This window comes from Cheilinus undulatus, linkage group 13, assembly GCF_018320785.1.
Source record: "Cheilinus undulatus linkage group 13, ASM1832078v1, whole genome shotgun sequence".
Lineage (NCBI taxonomy): Eukaryota > Metazoa > Chordata > Actinopteri > Labriformes > Labridae > Cheilinus > Cheilinus undulatus.
In genome coordinates this window covers 42711165-42726827 of record NC_054877.1, presented here as the reverse complement: position 1 = coordinate 42726827, position 15663 = coordinate 42711165, and positions in this window count along the sequence as shown.

Sequence of the window (15663 nt, the reverse complement as noted above, 5' to 3'; positions counted from 1 at the left end):
GATTTGATTGCTGTAAAACCATACATTTTCAGGGCTGACGGGTCCTGAAACCCTACGGCTATAATTGTGATAATAAAATGTCTGACCTCAGTATTAGCTTTCTCTCTTGATGCAATTTGTGCTCCTTTTTGTCAGCACCTCCTTGCCAATGCAAACAAAGATTAGTGCATTCACCATTGATTTTAATGAATGAATATTTGTCAGACAGCACTTGTTGGGTTTCTTTGGGTATAAATATGTTTAAAAGATTTATGCGCCTTACTATATAAACTTTGTGATTTATTCTAATTGGCACTCAGGTTTCAAGGTCTCAGAGTTCAGACGTCCTGTGATATAACACACTGCCCTTTTTTCATACAGCGGTTTTATTTGTCTTCTATCTGACAGGATAAAGTCCAGAATTAAGAGATATAAAGTTTATGTGTATGATGAGTTACCATGTCTGCCTCAGCCTGCGCTCTGATCCTCAGCGGAGTCACTTCAGTTTATCAGCACTTTCAAGGCCGAGCGAGTCGATTACAGAGAATTGTTTGTATGTTTCAGCTTAGTGATTATCGTTCACTTTGACCTCTTTATCTGCTGCATCTGTCTGCGTGTGCCTGCCTTTTACACACCTCCACGCTCAGATCCAAGTTACCTGCCTACACAGGACCAACCGCCTATGCCGTCACTACACCAACCAGGCCAGACTTCATATCGGATTTTATAACGCCGGGATAAATGAAGGGTTACTGTGGGTCAGCATGAAGCTGGAGGTTTTAGGAAACCATCACTGAGACAATTAACCTGTTCAGACAGTGAATTTGAACAGATTTATATCTGTTTTAGGCATTTAGATACCAAGTGTTAATCCCTAATGCTTAATAAGATACCTGAAAGCTCAGACAGCGTACAGCGTGTCCTCTGGATTGGTTGTATGCATCATTGTTTCTCAGAGGGCAAGGAAAGGCACACTGGTGTGCTTTGAGGGAAGTTTAAATGTGCCATGAAAAAGTATATTATTACATGTTTTAACCACAACTACACAACATTTAAACTTAGTTTAATATGTGTAAAAGATTAATGGGTATGAAAATGGTGTACCTTGAGATTCTGGCTTGATCTTAAGTGTGCTTTCTGCAGGTAAACCATTGATGTAGATGCAACAAGGACTGGAACACATTAAAAGCCACCCCATTAACTGATGTGATCAGCTAGTAAACAAAAGCATAACTTTATTTATGTGTGTCCCAAACAGGAGCTTGCGCCATGGACTGTAGAAAGAATTGGACAAACCCTGTGACGTCAGCCATCTGCTTAAAATAGGCGGACTCAAACGGCTTTTGAAGCCAATCTGCAGAGGCCTTCATATTTAAATCGCGGCCTCAACCTAACTTTGGATCAACCTAACAGCCCGCCTGCGCGATTTCCCGATAAATTGTCAATAGTATCGAAGCTAGACTTACCACAAGCTAATCTTATGCCATTGTAAATTTTGCAGTGTTAAAGTAACACTTTAAAGAGTTCAATTTAACACTGCATCTGACTGTATATGGTCCCATCCCAGATTGGTGTTAAATTTACTCATTTTTCCAGGTGTTAAAATTTTAGAGTTAAATTAACTCTAAACTGAGTAAAAATGTAACAATCGTTTTCACTGTGGAGTGTTGATCAAACTTAACACTACAGGTTAAGCAACTCTGAGGAGTTTAAAAACTGCCCCCAGTTGTGTTGATTATCTGATTATTGTCAGTGTTAATTCAACTCCCATAGTGCTAAAGTGGGGGTATTATGCCTTTTTTCAAGGCTTTACACCATCTCTCTGATACCCACTTAGTAGCATTACATGGTTTACAGCTCAACTCCTCATGTTTCTCAAACTGGTGTCCTGAAAAACCCTTATTTTAACCTCTGTCTGAAACACTTCATTTTCACTGCCGTCTCTTTAACACCCCCACTCCACAAACTTGCTTTCCTCCGATTGGCCGATTTTCTGGAGGCTGGCTGGCGGCAGGACTCAATGTTTTGTGCCTGCCCCCTCCAAAATGGCTATGTTTACGTACTTGTAAACTTTGAATGAACTAGTCCGACTGAGTAAAATATGCTGAATTTTGATATACGTCCGTACGTGTTAGACTGTCTAACCCTGATAGTTTGGAGAGAGAGGGGAAAGGAAACCAGCAGCAGCGAAGGATAGAGCAGGATGTATCTGTTTGGTAAGTGTTTAATTACCGTGTTACTAAATGGCTAAATGGCTAAGACGCCTTGTGGGGGCGGTCTGTTGTGCTTTGACAGCAGCACGGACGAACCAGTCAGGAGATCCTATTGCGATGACCTCATCAGTTTGCTCCATTGAAATCTCGTCCTAACAACACATTAGGATAATTCTTTTCTGATGTGTTTTAATTTTGGGTCAGTTATTAACATAATCATTTCCTTTAGGGTGTTACTCAGGCATTTTAACAAAGATCTTCGATAAGTGAGACTTACGGTAAGTCATAGACATTTAGACTGTTTTCACTCACTTCCACAGCCACTGTTTATTTTTCACATGCTCTACACTTAGCTGCCACAGACAGGAAGTCACTTACTCAGTAAACAACTTCACTCAAGGTGCAAACTTTGAAAACTACAACAGTCCATCAGAAACAAGAACAAAGGAATCCCAGCAATGATTTACAGCGGACATCATCCAAGCACAATTCTAAACATCTGAAACAGTTATAAACACTCTGTCTGAGGGCATCATGGAAAACTGAGTAGGCGTAGCTTACATCAATTGACTCTCTGCAGAGTTGATGGGATCAACACTTTCAAACAACTCGAACGCTGAAGACCACTTAGGTCAGGATGGAGTTAAAATTACACGTTGGGAATTAAATCAGCTTAACAATGAGATATCAACACTCCAGTGTTTACTTTTTACTATCATTGCCATGGCTGTGCTTGCTGTGCTTCCTCCTTCAAACAGGCTGCGTCCTAAATGGCTATTGGCTTTAAGTATCCCAGCTGGACTTTCTATGAGCTACCAGGGTGTGAAACAATGATTAGTTAAAACAATATGATAAAAGTTTAAGTGTAACAGGAGCATCACTGTTTGGCTGGGTCAACAGTAACCACGAAAACGTCTACCATGTCTGTTAGATGACTGTTGATAATTATTTAATGCAGCGATAAATACACAAACACCACAAAAGGTAAGTGTAGAAAAAGGTATATTTAAGGTTTGAAAGCTTGAAAAACTACCCTTAACAATGAATAATATGAATCCCAGTGAATATGGGATATGTAGTTCCTTCGTCCTCGTAAAACAATAAAATGTAGAAATAGAGAAATATGCTGTTGCTGCTTTTAGCCATGTTTGCAGTTTCTTCTTCTTTCTCTTCTTTTTTTCCACTTGTCTAGAAGCCAGATTAAAATGTAGCCATGAACAGATGAGAATAGATTATTGGACCAAATCTGAGTGTGTTTATCTGTTTATCATCCGACAACAGCCTTCATCTGATAAAAACACATATTGCATTCCCAAATAATCAGGTAACTTCGAAAGACAGACCAATATTGGTTTATTGGTGTACTTGGAAATTAAGGCATTGTATCTAACATTGAGGCCAAAGCTGACAGACACACATAGATGATATCTAACTTTAAAGAGGGGGTATTATACTTTTTTTTTAATTTTTAAAACATAAATATAAAGTCACAATGTTGGGTGGCCATACTCCGCGTATGCAAATTTTCAAACCGCAAGATAAACGTATGTGGCAGTAATCTTGGAATTAGCGTGTAAACAGATGAAAACGGTTCGTTGAAAATCTCTCCAAGATTCTCCTGAGACGAGATTTCGATGGAGCGAACAGGGAGCGAACTGATGAGGTCATCGCAATATTATCTCCTGACTGGTTCGTGGTTCGTCCATGCTGCCAGCAAAGCGGAACAGACCGCCCCCCACAAGGCCCCTTAGCCATTTAGCCATTGAAACACAGTAATTAAACACTTACCAAACAGATAGGTCCTGCTCTATCCTTCGCTGCTGCTCGTTTTCTCCCCCCTCTCTCTCCAAACTATCAGGATCAGACTCTGGGTCTAACATGTACAGACCTATATCAAAATTCGCCCTACTTTACTCAGTCGGACCGTTTTTTTTTTTCAACGTTTTCAACTACTATCATAACAACATTAGCCACATTAAGGGGCTTTGAGTCCTGCCGCTGGCCAGCCTTCGGAAAATCGGCCAGTCGGAGGAAAGCAGGTCCGTGGAGCGGGGAGTATTAAAGAGACAGCAGCCAAAACGAAGCGTTTCAGATGGAGGTTAAAATAAGGGTTTTTCAGGACGCCAGTGTGAGAAACATGAGGAGTTTTTTTGAGCTGTAAACCATGTAAAGTTACTACGTGGGTATCAGAGAGATGATGTAAAGCCTTGTAAAAGGCATAATACCCTCACTTTAAAACTGTCAGACAGATAACAACATAGTCATACTCATTGAGTCTGTTTTTTTCTGATGCGTTTTTCAGCTTTATTCTGGCGCAAACACAGAAAACGAAGTTAAAAAAAATAGTAAAACAGAATCACACCATGTGTTGTCATGTTCAGTCATCATCATTAATGGAGATTGTGCCAGACTGCACGCAGCGTTTAATAGTATAACAAGTTTTAGGCTTGTTGGGACAGATCAGTGTGGGTGTGTTTGTGTTCATTTATCCAGCAGTGACCTGTGGCGCTGCAGCAGCTGCAGGTTACTGCAGTATCAACTGATACAAACATGGACAGAGGTCACTCAGAAAGACTGTAAACTTAAAAAAATATCTGTCGCTCCTCCACAAAAACAAGCTTCTCCTGACAACTGGCATGGAGGTGATCAGTATCAAATACTCAGTCCTGCAGACCTTCTGGCATCACCTGGCCAGATGGAGGGAGACGAGAGTCTGGTTCAATCAGGCTCAAACAGCACCATCATGAATGAGCCTGTGCTCCGGGGCAGTTCTTTAATGTGAGCCATGGTAGCAAGCTCCAATTTGAGTTACAGTTTCCTTTCCTCCATCCTTGCAAAGAGGAATGGAGTGAAATTTCTGTGTCCAGATGTGCAATCCTGACTGATACCCTATTCATCAAAGTCACATCACAAACAGTCAGCTGTGATTGATGAACTGTAGATGATTGATTAGGAGTGGGGCTGCTGGGTTATAAAGGCTGATAACCGGTGATGATAATTATTACTATCAGAGATAAACGCCACTGAGTGACTGTGTCAAGGTCAAGGTTTACTGTGACGGAGGAACTCTTAATGCTTTACTTTCCAATTTTTATCTGATAATAACTCAGCATGCCACCTTTGAACCCGTGCTACTACAGGACCTTCAAAAACAGCTTTCCAAGCTTTATTTCTTCTGCATTAGGGGATCGGTCTAAAAGCTTTAAACAGGATTAGTCATGATCTCCTGCAGTGAAGATATGCTGTGGGCCTAAAACATGTAACTATGCTTCAAAATGATGCAGAAAACATGCCGTGTGATTGGCCCACTGGGTTGCAAAGATGACTGCCAGACTCAGAGTGAAGTCTGCAAACACCTAGGCCCTCATTAATCAAACCTGCTCAGGCAGACATTTGAGTGTATGCTCTAATATCCAGAGTAAACGGCACATCATCATCACTCAAGTCAAAATCGTCTTTGTTTTAGCTTGGCGGGGTGTTATTATCCCTGCAGAAGCCCACAGATCCACACAGCTGATCAGAGGATATCAGTGCGTGGCGGAAGGAGACAAAATGCCGAAAGCTGTATCGTAAATTAGTGCCTGGCACAGAGTGTTTTTTTTGGGGGGGGAGAAATGAAGTGCTTTGTACGTTTTTACAGGTGAGCCAACATACACTATATTGCCAAAAGTGTTCACTCACCTGCCTTGACTCGCATATGAACTTAAGTGACATCCCATTCTTAATCCATAGGGTTTAATATGACATTGGTCCACCCTTTGCATCTATAACAGCTTCAACTCTTCTGGGAAGGCTTTCCACAAGGTTTAGGAGTGTGTTTATGGGAATTTTTGACCATTCTTCCAGAGGCGCTTTTGTGAGGTCACTCATTGATGTTGGATGAGAAGGCCTGGCTTTCAGTCTCCGCTCTAATTCATCCCAAAGGTGTTCTATCGGGTTGAGGTCAGGACTCTGTGCAGGCCAGTCAAGTTCATCCACACCAAACTCTCTCATCCATGTCTTTATGGACCTTGCTTTGTGCACTGGTGCACAGTCATGTTGGAACAGGAAGGGGCCATCCCCAAACTGTTCCCACAAAGTTGGGAGCATGGAATTGTCCAAAATCTCTTGGTATGCTGAAGCATTCAGAGTTCCTTTCACTGGAACTAAGGGGCCAAGCCCAGCTCCTGAAAAACAAGCCCACACCCTAATCCCCCCTCCACCAAACTTTACAATTGGCACAAGTCAGACAAGTACCGTTCTCCTGGCAACCGCCAAACCCAGACTCGTCCATCAGATTGCTAGATGGAGAAGCGCGATTCGTCACTCCAGAGAACACGTCTCCACTTCTCTAGAGTCCAGTGGCGGTGTGCTTTACACCACTGCATCTGACGCTTTGCATTGCACTTGGTGATGTATGGCTTGGATGCAGCTGCTTGGCCATGGAAACCCATTCCATGAAGCTCTCTTTGCACTGTTCTTGAGCTAATCTGAAGGCCACATGTAGTTTGGAGGTCTGTAGCGATTGACATGGCCATTTTACGTGGCCTACCACTTCATGGCTGAGTTGCTGTCATTCCCAATCGCTTCCACTTTGTTATAATACCACTGACAGGTGACTGTGGAATATTTAGGAGCGAGGAAATTTCACCACTGGACTTGTTGCACAGGTGGCATCCTATCACAGTACCACACTGGAATTCACTGAGCTCCTGAGAGTGACCATTCTTTCACAAGTGTTTGTAGAAACAGTCTGCATGCCTAGGTGCTTGATTTCATATACCTGTGGCCATGGAAAAGTATATTATGGCGTGGTCAGGGGCGGAGTCAGACAGCTCATCAACATTTAAAGCCACAGATACAGAAACGGCTCATTCTGAGCAGGGCTGAACAGAGGGGTTTTTAGACATGCAAAAATCCAATACTGGAGTGTTTTTTTCAGCAATAAACTTCACAGGCATGTTTTGAGGACCTCTGAGACCGATATAAACTTGTCTTAAAAGGGTAAAATATGTCCCCTCTGAAGGCTGGGAGGGAGGGGGGATAAGACACGCCCACCCCTTCCTTTCTACTGTTCCTTATCAGCCACAACATCATTCAGTCTATGCTGCATTTTAGATTTATTAGCCACAATGTTGTAACTATTCAAGGTAGGCTAACTACAATCTACTTGAGTGAGAAACCATGAGATATGGCCATAGTGAAGACACAACTTCATATATTACCAACCTTGATTAGGAAGAACATGGTTCATTCACGCACACATTACCCACAATCCTACAGTGTCATAACAACGTCTCTGACTGGCCAAACACACCCTTAAGCAAGAAACCTCCATTGATCTAGTTGTACTGCTACAAGCAGATTTGTTGTTTTTAAACAAGACTCCATGCCTGTCATCAGGCAAATCCATCTTTAAAAGCTCCAATCCACAATGTTAGTGCTGCACCGAACACAGTTCGGACCAATCAGCGTCATTTAAGGATAACGAGGCTGTAGCTATGGGCGGGGTTTAGTTGGACTAGCTTTTTTCAATGGCTGCCTCCAGTGCCTTGATTAGCTCAGATGTAGCTCCAACACAGTGGAAGTTTTATCAGAACTGAACTGTGTTTCTGTATGAAATAAAGAGTAAAAATTACACTAAAAGCTTTTCACAATGGAAAAGAGGTTTTTGGTTTTCAGCCGACCTGCTTGACTTTATAAAAGTCATGGGGTGGTGGTTGGTTAGCTAGGCTGTGAGTGGTTGAACACATTGACAGCTAGTGGAAAGTAGGGCTGGGAGATATGGCCTAATTTATATATTTTTGCTACATCCCGATACACGATATAAATCACAATATTTTTAAATGTCCTCTAAGAAGCTGAAAAATGTTTAATTCAGCCCTAAATGACACCAGTTTCATGTTTGAAATAGACTGTTCTACTGTATTTTTAATAACATTGTATGCAGAAAGGGTAAAATTAATATAAAGTCAAATTTAACACACTGTTTTATTTGAAAAGGACTTAATTCAAGCTTTTACTGATAAATACAGAAACACATCTGGGTGGAGTGTCTTTGTGAGAGCCTGGCTTTTCAACAACAGTGGGCTCATGTCTTTAGCAACGTGTTGTATCCACCTTATTCCTATCTCCCATGATTCTTTGCATGAAATATGGGCGCAACTTCCGCTCTATTCTATCTAAATGGGACTTTGCAAAGAAATGAGACGCTGAAAGTGATTATTAGAGCAATTTGGATACCAGAATATGTAAACTTCGACTGCTTCACCTAGAAGGGATAACGTTATTATTTCTCCACCCTCTACTAGAGAGTACAAAGTGACGACATTACCTCAGATAACCTAGACGAACATATTTAGCTAACTTTATGAGTTTCACATCAGTGTAGAAAGAGACGATCATGTTTTGTTAAAGGAGTCTGGACACCACCTTCAGATAAATCTCTAGTTTGTGGGGTTGCTGAAATATTTATTTCCCAAACTAATACCTCTTAAAATGTTGGAATTATATTCATAAAACCAAACAATCCAAATATTTAACTTTGTCACGTTATTGGTACCACAAATGAAGTAACAGGTACTGAGCATGACAGAAAATATTATTTAAAACTTTAAGTTCATATTGATTTAACAAAAATGAAGCAGTATTTATTGCAGCAAATATTTATTTATTGCAGAACAACCACTGTTGACATGAAATCACTTTGGTAAGCTCCTGGAAGAACCGCAGAGCTGTTACTATACAGGAAGTTCCACCCAGATTCAGAGCTACAGTAGACCCCCAGGAATAATGTGGTATCCACCTTATTTGCAGGTTACAATACAAACAATGTGAACATGTGATTACAAAAATATATAAGTATTTACAAATTTGAGGTGAATTCCTATCAATACAACAGTCGTTCTTTGTTAGCATCTATCGTTAGCTGCTATATTAGAATAGATTTATTTCATGTATTTCCGCTTTAGCACCAGAAATTTGGCCCATATTCAGGTTTACAGTAGCGGCCCCAGGAAGAAGGTGGATTACTGCCGCAGTTATCTCAGCATCTTCTTCTTCTCTGCTAATGCGTGAGGTCATATGCAAAGAACCAATAGGAAACAGGTAGAGGATGGACCAATCATGTTAGCTCTGCCCGTTGTTGCCGTGCTGTTCTCCAGGCAACATTTGCTTTGATGAAATAAAGCCTGTTTCACTGAAAACGTGATAAAATGTAGGAACTCTCTTCGTGAGATCATATTGGTTGGTTTGTCAAAAAAATCCAAGATCAGAAACACATCTTGAGCTTGCAAAGAAAGTTTAAAGTTTACAACGTGCTTGTAAGTTTTGCAGCAATAATGACTCCATACTCTGGCCTTTTATGCTAAATGTGGAATACGGTTGTTGCTGGCTTTATATAAAAGTGTTTAAAGCATATAAGATCAGGATTTTTTTTTTTCTAAATGCCTGTATTATAGCATGCAGAGATGTCAAAACACCTGCTGCTGGAGTCTGCAGCGATCTTACAGAGAGATTTCTGTCTGCAGGCCAACAAATGTGGTAATTAATTTTCTCTCTGACTCCATTAAATGCCGTCTGTCTTGATCAGTGAGATTTTATCTGCGCTCTCATTTCAACACGTTGCAAAAGCAGGAGAAAGCAACGCTCAGTCCTGTGGCGACCTGGAGGCTTACACGTACCAGTGAGCATTAGACATGATTCTAACGTTGGCTGTAAACAGGCCGAGTTCACGTCTAGACCTGAAGACTGGATTACAACCAGGTTAAAACTCGTCTGTTACATCATAGGAAGGAACATTTTCAGAGTAACCTTTGTAAGATGTTCATGTGAGCTGTTTGGAGGTCTTCTGGACAAACTAAGAGGAGACCCCAGGGCAGACCCAGAAACTCTCTGGGGGGATTTATTTTGTTTTTGCACATGTCCACTTAAATTTTTAATGTTGGACAAATATAACCTGAGTAAATATGAAATGATGATTTCATTTATCAAGGAAAAGAAGCTATCCTAACCCACCTTGACCTGTGAGAACCTTATAATGGGTTGTTCCAACCTTGGCGACAACAACTGCAAGCAAGCGTTTGTGATAACGGGCAATGAGTGTTTCACATGGAGGAATTTTGCCCACTCTTCTTTGCAGTTGTTTTTAAGCAGCCATATTGGAGAGTTTTCAAGCATAAATGGCCTGTTTTAGGTCATACCACAGCGTCTCAACCAGATTTAAAAATGGACTCCAAAACGTTTATTTTTGAGCCATTCAGAGGTGGACTTGCTGGTTAGTTTCAGATCATTTTCCTGCTATATATCCCAAGTGTGCTTGATCTTGAGGTCATGAACTGATGGCTAGACATTCTCCTTCAGGATTTCAGGTGGAGAGGAGAATTCCTGGTTCCATCCAGGTCCTGAAGCAACCCCGGACCATCACACTACCACCACTGTAGGTATGATGTTCTTTTGATGAAATGCTGTTATTTTTACTCCAGATGTAATAGGACGCACACTTTCCAAAAAGTTCAACTTTCCACAGTCCATAGAATGTTTTTCCAAAAGTCGAGGGGATCATCAGAATGCTTTTAGTCAAATGTGAGACGAGCCGTTCTTTTTTATCAGCAGTGGTTTCAGTGTTGGAACTTTCCCATGGATGCCATTTTTGCCCAGTGTCTTTCTTATGGTTGGGTCATGAACTCTGACCTTAAGTGAGGCCAGTGAGGCCTGCAGTTCTTTGGATTTCGTTCTGGGCTCTTTTGTGACCTCCTGGATGAGTTGTCGTTGCTCTCTTGGAGTAACTGTGGTTGGGCGGCCACTCCTTGGAAGGTTCACCACTGTTCCCAGTTTTCTCCATTTGTGGATAACGGCACTGACTGTGGTTCACTGGAGTTCCAAAGCCTTGGAAATAGCTTGGAAACCTTTTCCAGACTGATAGATTTTAGTCAGTTTGTTTCTCATTTGTTCTGGATTTTCTTTGGATTGTGGCATTGTGGATTTTGAAATCTTGTAGCCTACTTCACTTTGACTGACAGCTTCTATTTCAGGGATTTCTTGTTTCAACAAATCTGGCGGTAATCAGGCCTGGGTGTGGCCAGTGAAATTGAACTCAGATTTCCAAGAACTGTGGTTAATCATAGTTTACCCATGATTTAACAAGGGGGGGCCAATTACTTTATTACATAGGGCCAGATAGGCTTGGATTTTTTCCCCCCTTAATAAATAAAATCACCATTTAGAAAATGCAATTTTTATTTACTTGGGTTGTCTTTGTGAGCTATTAAAATTGTTTTGATGATCCAAAACATTTAAGTGTGATAAAGATGAAAAAAATCAGGAATAAGAAAGGGGGCAAATACTTTTTCACAGAACTCTATAATCCCATCTAGTCTGGAAATACCTCAGGAAAAGCTGGAAAACATTATGAGAAAGAGAGATGTCTGCCTGACTTGCATAGCCTGCTGTGGCAGCGACCCAGCCCCAATAAATGGAAGAAACTGGATGAATGGTATGATAAACATTTTTCATGACATAAACGTGAATGGTTGAACATTTCCATAAATATTGATCTGCTTTTGTCATTGGGAGTGAATCCTAAGGCTAGACCAGTCAAGAACTACTGGATTTAGACATCTTTCCCCCGGTAAAGTGCTCTCTGGGACACAAACATCTCTGCACATGATGACCTTGAGTTTATTTACCAACCTGGATCTACTATCAGGGCCGAGTCCTTCAGGTAACACTGTCCATGGACTCCAGTCAAGGACATCGCACACCAATACTCACAGCAGAGGAATCCACAGAGATAACATGTCAGATATGCTTCTACAGAAAATTAGAGGAGTACAGGCATGAACGGAAATATTTATATGTCAGATCTTATGCAACCTGCAGGCAGGATTAAACAGGTGTTTATAGAGCTGTTGTAGTTCTAGTTTTCTACAATAAATTAGAGGTTTGTTGGTATTATTATCAATAAAACCAAAGTTACTGCATCACTGCAAACAGAATCTGACTGCATAAGTGAAAAAGAATCTAATATATGAACATTTTTGCTATTTTTGCAAAATTGCCTAATTCTTTATGCAGCTAGGAACTATAAGGGGAGAGAGAGGAGGGGAGACTAAACGTTGATCAGGGGTCAAACATGAGTGCAGAGCACCAAGGACTACAGGCTCTGGCTCTTCCTTTACAGTGAGCTAAACCACAGCTTGTTAGTTAGCTTTGAACACATTTTATTGAAGGAGATGTTTGTTGTGAACATAGTGATGTTGTTTACGAAGCATGTCAAAAGATCTGAATTTTAATCCAAATTAGAAAAGCACTCAGAGAGCGCAGACCTCTGCCATTAGCCCTATCTCCCAATAGTGACGAATCCTTTTAAAAAAATTCCTGGATCTGTCCCCATGCGTCCCCCCACCACGGCATTCTCCGATTACTCCCTTCCCGGTGGGATGGAAACATGGTGAGGCAAAGCATTGACTTCATTATAGGTGGGCTGTCACAGTGGAAGCATTGCCTGCCGATGCCAACAGATGCACTGACAGTCTCACCCATGGTCTCACCGGACGACTGGAAGTCATGGGGTAAATATTCCCCTATTCCTCCCAGCATTGTGAGTAGTCTCGCTACAATTCGCTGTCTTTCTCTCTGTTACGCTCCGACTCGTCTCCTCAACCAGGTGTGTGTCTTTCAAACTCTATAAACTCCAAAACTTTGAATAAAAAAACACCCAAAGTGCTGCTGGAATTGAAGTTACTCATGTCCCCCATCTGCTGGTGTAAAGTGGTAACAGCGCAGACCTCCACCATTAGCCCTATCTCCCAATAGTAAAGAATCCTTTAAAAAATTCCTGGATCCAGACGGTGATCCTGATCACTCCAAAAGTCGAATCAGTTCTTCCTAATGCCATTTCTGACATTTCCTGAAAATGTCATCAAAATCCGTCCATAACTTTTTGAGTTATGTTGCTAACAAACTATTTAACTAACTAACAAACCCATCCGATCACATAACCTCCATGGTGGAGGTAGTTAATCTCAGATTTGCTGTAGTTAATCATAATCATATTTTTAATGCATTTTAAAATTCAACTATTTTGCATTTGAGACTATTTTTGTGTCATTTTGGAGTGGTGGACTTATTTTACATCTCTATGGCTGCAGGGAGATGCTGATGAAGATTAACCAAAGAAAGGGACAATAAAGGATGAGATGAATCAAGATTTAAAAGAATTAGCGCACTAATTATGAACCTAAAATGCACAATATGTAAAATGCTGCAGCCAAAACAATAACATAAGAGGGCTCCTGAAGTAAAACTCCCATTCATTTTCTCCATAGCCGATTTGTTTTAAATCATATTATCAGAAGTATCAGAGTTAGACTTTTCACGAGCTACCTGAGAGTGAAACAATGGTATATGCTACTGAAGAAAACAAAAGTTCACAACTTATCAACCTTGTTTCAAGAATAACTTAATCTCAGCCAAAAATACAATACCCACAATCCTTGAGTGTCACAGCTACGTCTCTGATTGGTTAACCATGGAAATGTCTACCAAGCTCACTAATGAAGGCTATCAACCATAGATGATAATACATGCTGCCGCAGCAAGAAGCGATAGATGCTCAAACTACGGCTTTATATCTTCAAATATAAACACCACAAAAAGATACGTGTAGAAAAGAGGTGCATATATGGTTTAAACTAGTGCTGTCAATTGATTAAATAATTAATCAAGTCAATCACATGACTATGCTGTGATTAATCATGATTAATCACAGCATTTATTCATAGCTTGATCCCGTGTTGTTGTTGTGTCTTCGCTAACATTAGCAACATAATCTATCATAGCTTGATCCCATGTTGTTGTAAGCATCTTTGCTAACATTAGTAACATTAGCTATCATAGTTTATCCCATGTTGTTGTAAGCTTCTTTGCTAACATTAGTAACATTAGCTATCATAGCTTGAGCCCGTGTTGTTGTAAGCATCTTTGCTAACATTAGTAACATTAGCTATCATAGCTTGATCCCATGTTGTTGTAAGCATCTTTGCTAACATTAGCAACATTAGCTATCATAGCTTGATCCCGTGTTGTTGTAAGCATCTTTGCTAACATTAGTAACATTAGCTATCATAGCTTGATCCCATGTTGTTGTAAGCATCTTTGCTAACATTAGTAACATTAGCTATCATAGCTTGATCCCATGTTGTTGTAAGCATCTTTGCTAACATTAGCAACATTAGCTATCATAGCTTGATCCCGTGTTGTTGTAAGCATCTTTGCTAACATTAGTAACATTAGCTATCATAGCTTGATCCCATGTTGTTGTAAGCTTCTTTGCTAACATTAGTAACATTAGCTATCATAGCTTGAGCCCGTGCTGTTGTAAGCATCTTTGCTAACATTAGTAACATTAGCTATCATAGCTTGATCTATCTATCACTATGCTGTGATTAATCATGATTAATCACAGCATTTATTCATAGCTTGATCCCGTGTTGTTGTTGTGTCTTCGCTAACATTAGCAACATAATCTATCATAGCTTGATCCCATGTTGTTGTAAGCATCTTTGCTAACATTAGTAACATTAGCTATCATAGCTTGATCCCGTGCTGTTGTAGCATCTTTGCTAACATTAGTAACATTAGCTATCATAGCTTGATCCCATGTTGTTGTAAGCTTCTTTGCTAACATTAGTAACATTAGCTATCATAGCTTGAGCCCGTGCTGTTGTAAGCATCTTTGCTAACATTAGTAACATTAGCTATCATAGCTTGATCCCGTGTTGTTGTTAGCTTCTTTGCTAACATTAGAAAAGATGTGTTTTGCCCAGAGGTGGAACTTCGGACTCGTTGTGCTTTGGCATAAAGACAGTTCATCACCGCAGTATGTACACACAACTTTTGTTTCATCCGGACTTCCATTAGGCAGCTTTTTAAATCTAAATTTGCCATTAAGCAGACCTGGGTCTGTCTCCTCACTTATCACTGCTGGCTGTGTTTGACCCGTCTTTAACCTTTTCACCCCTGGGACGTAAACATCTGCACAGGAGGACTACAGGAGGAAGTTGTGGTCAAACTTAGTCATGATTGTGGTATTATTTTCTTAACACGTTAAGCTTTCCAGATTAATCACAAGCATTAACGCATTAATATTAACAGGCCTTGTTTAAACAGATTCAAGCCACTAGATTCAAGCAAGAATTTAAGAAATAAAGGTCATCAAAGATTTTCATAGAAGTTTTTATCTTTTATCTTTCCATGATTTGGTCTTCATACATTTTGCAGTATTGGCATGTGACTGCAGAACACTTCTTGTAATGTTTCCTTATGTTTGAAAATCTGAGTGCCACTTCCACGGATGCTTGAAGGGGGTCTTCTGATCGATAATGTCGGATTATAGTGAGTTTTTACATGATCGAGGGGTCTCACAAGACATTATTTTGTTACTGGAAGAGCAAAAGGTGAGTAAGAAGGGGGTTTTTGTTGGTTTGTTAAT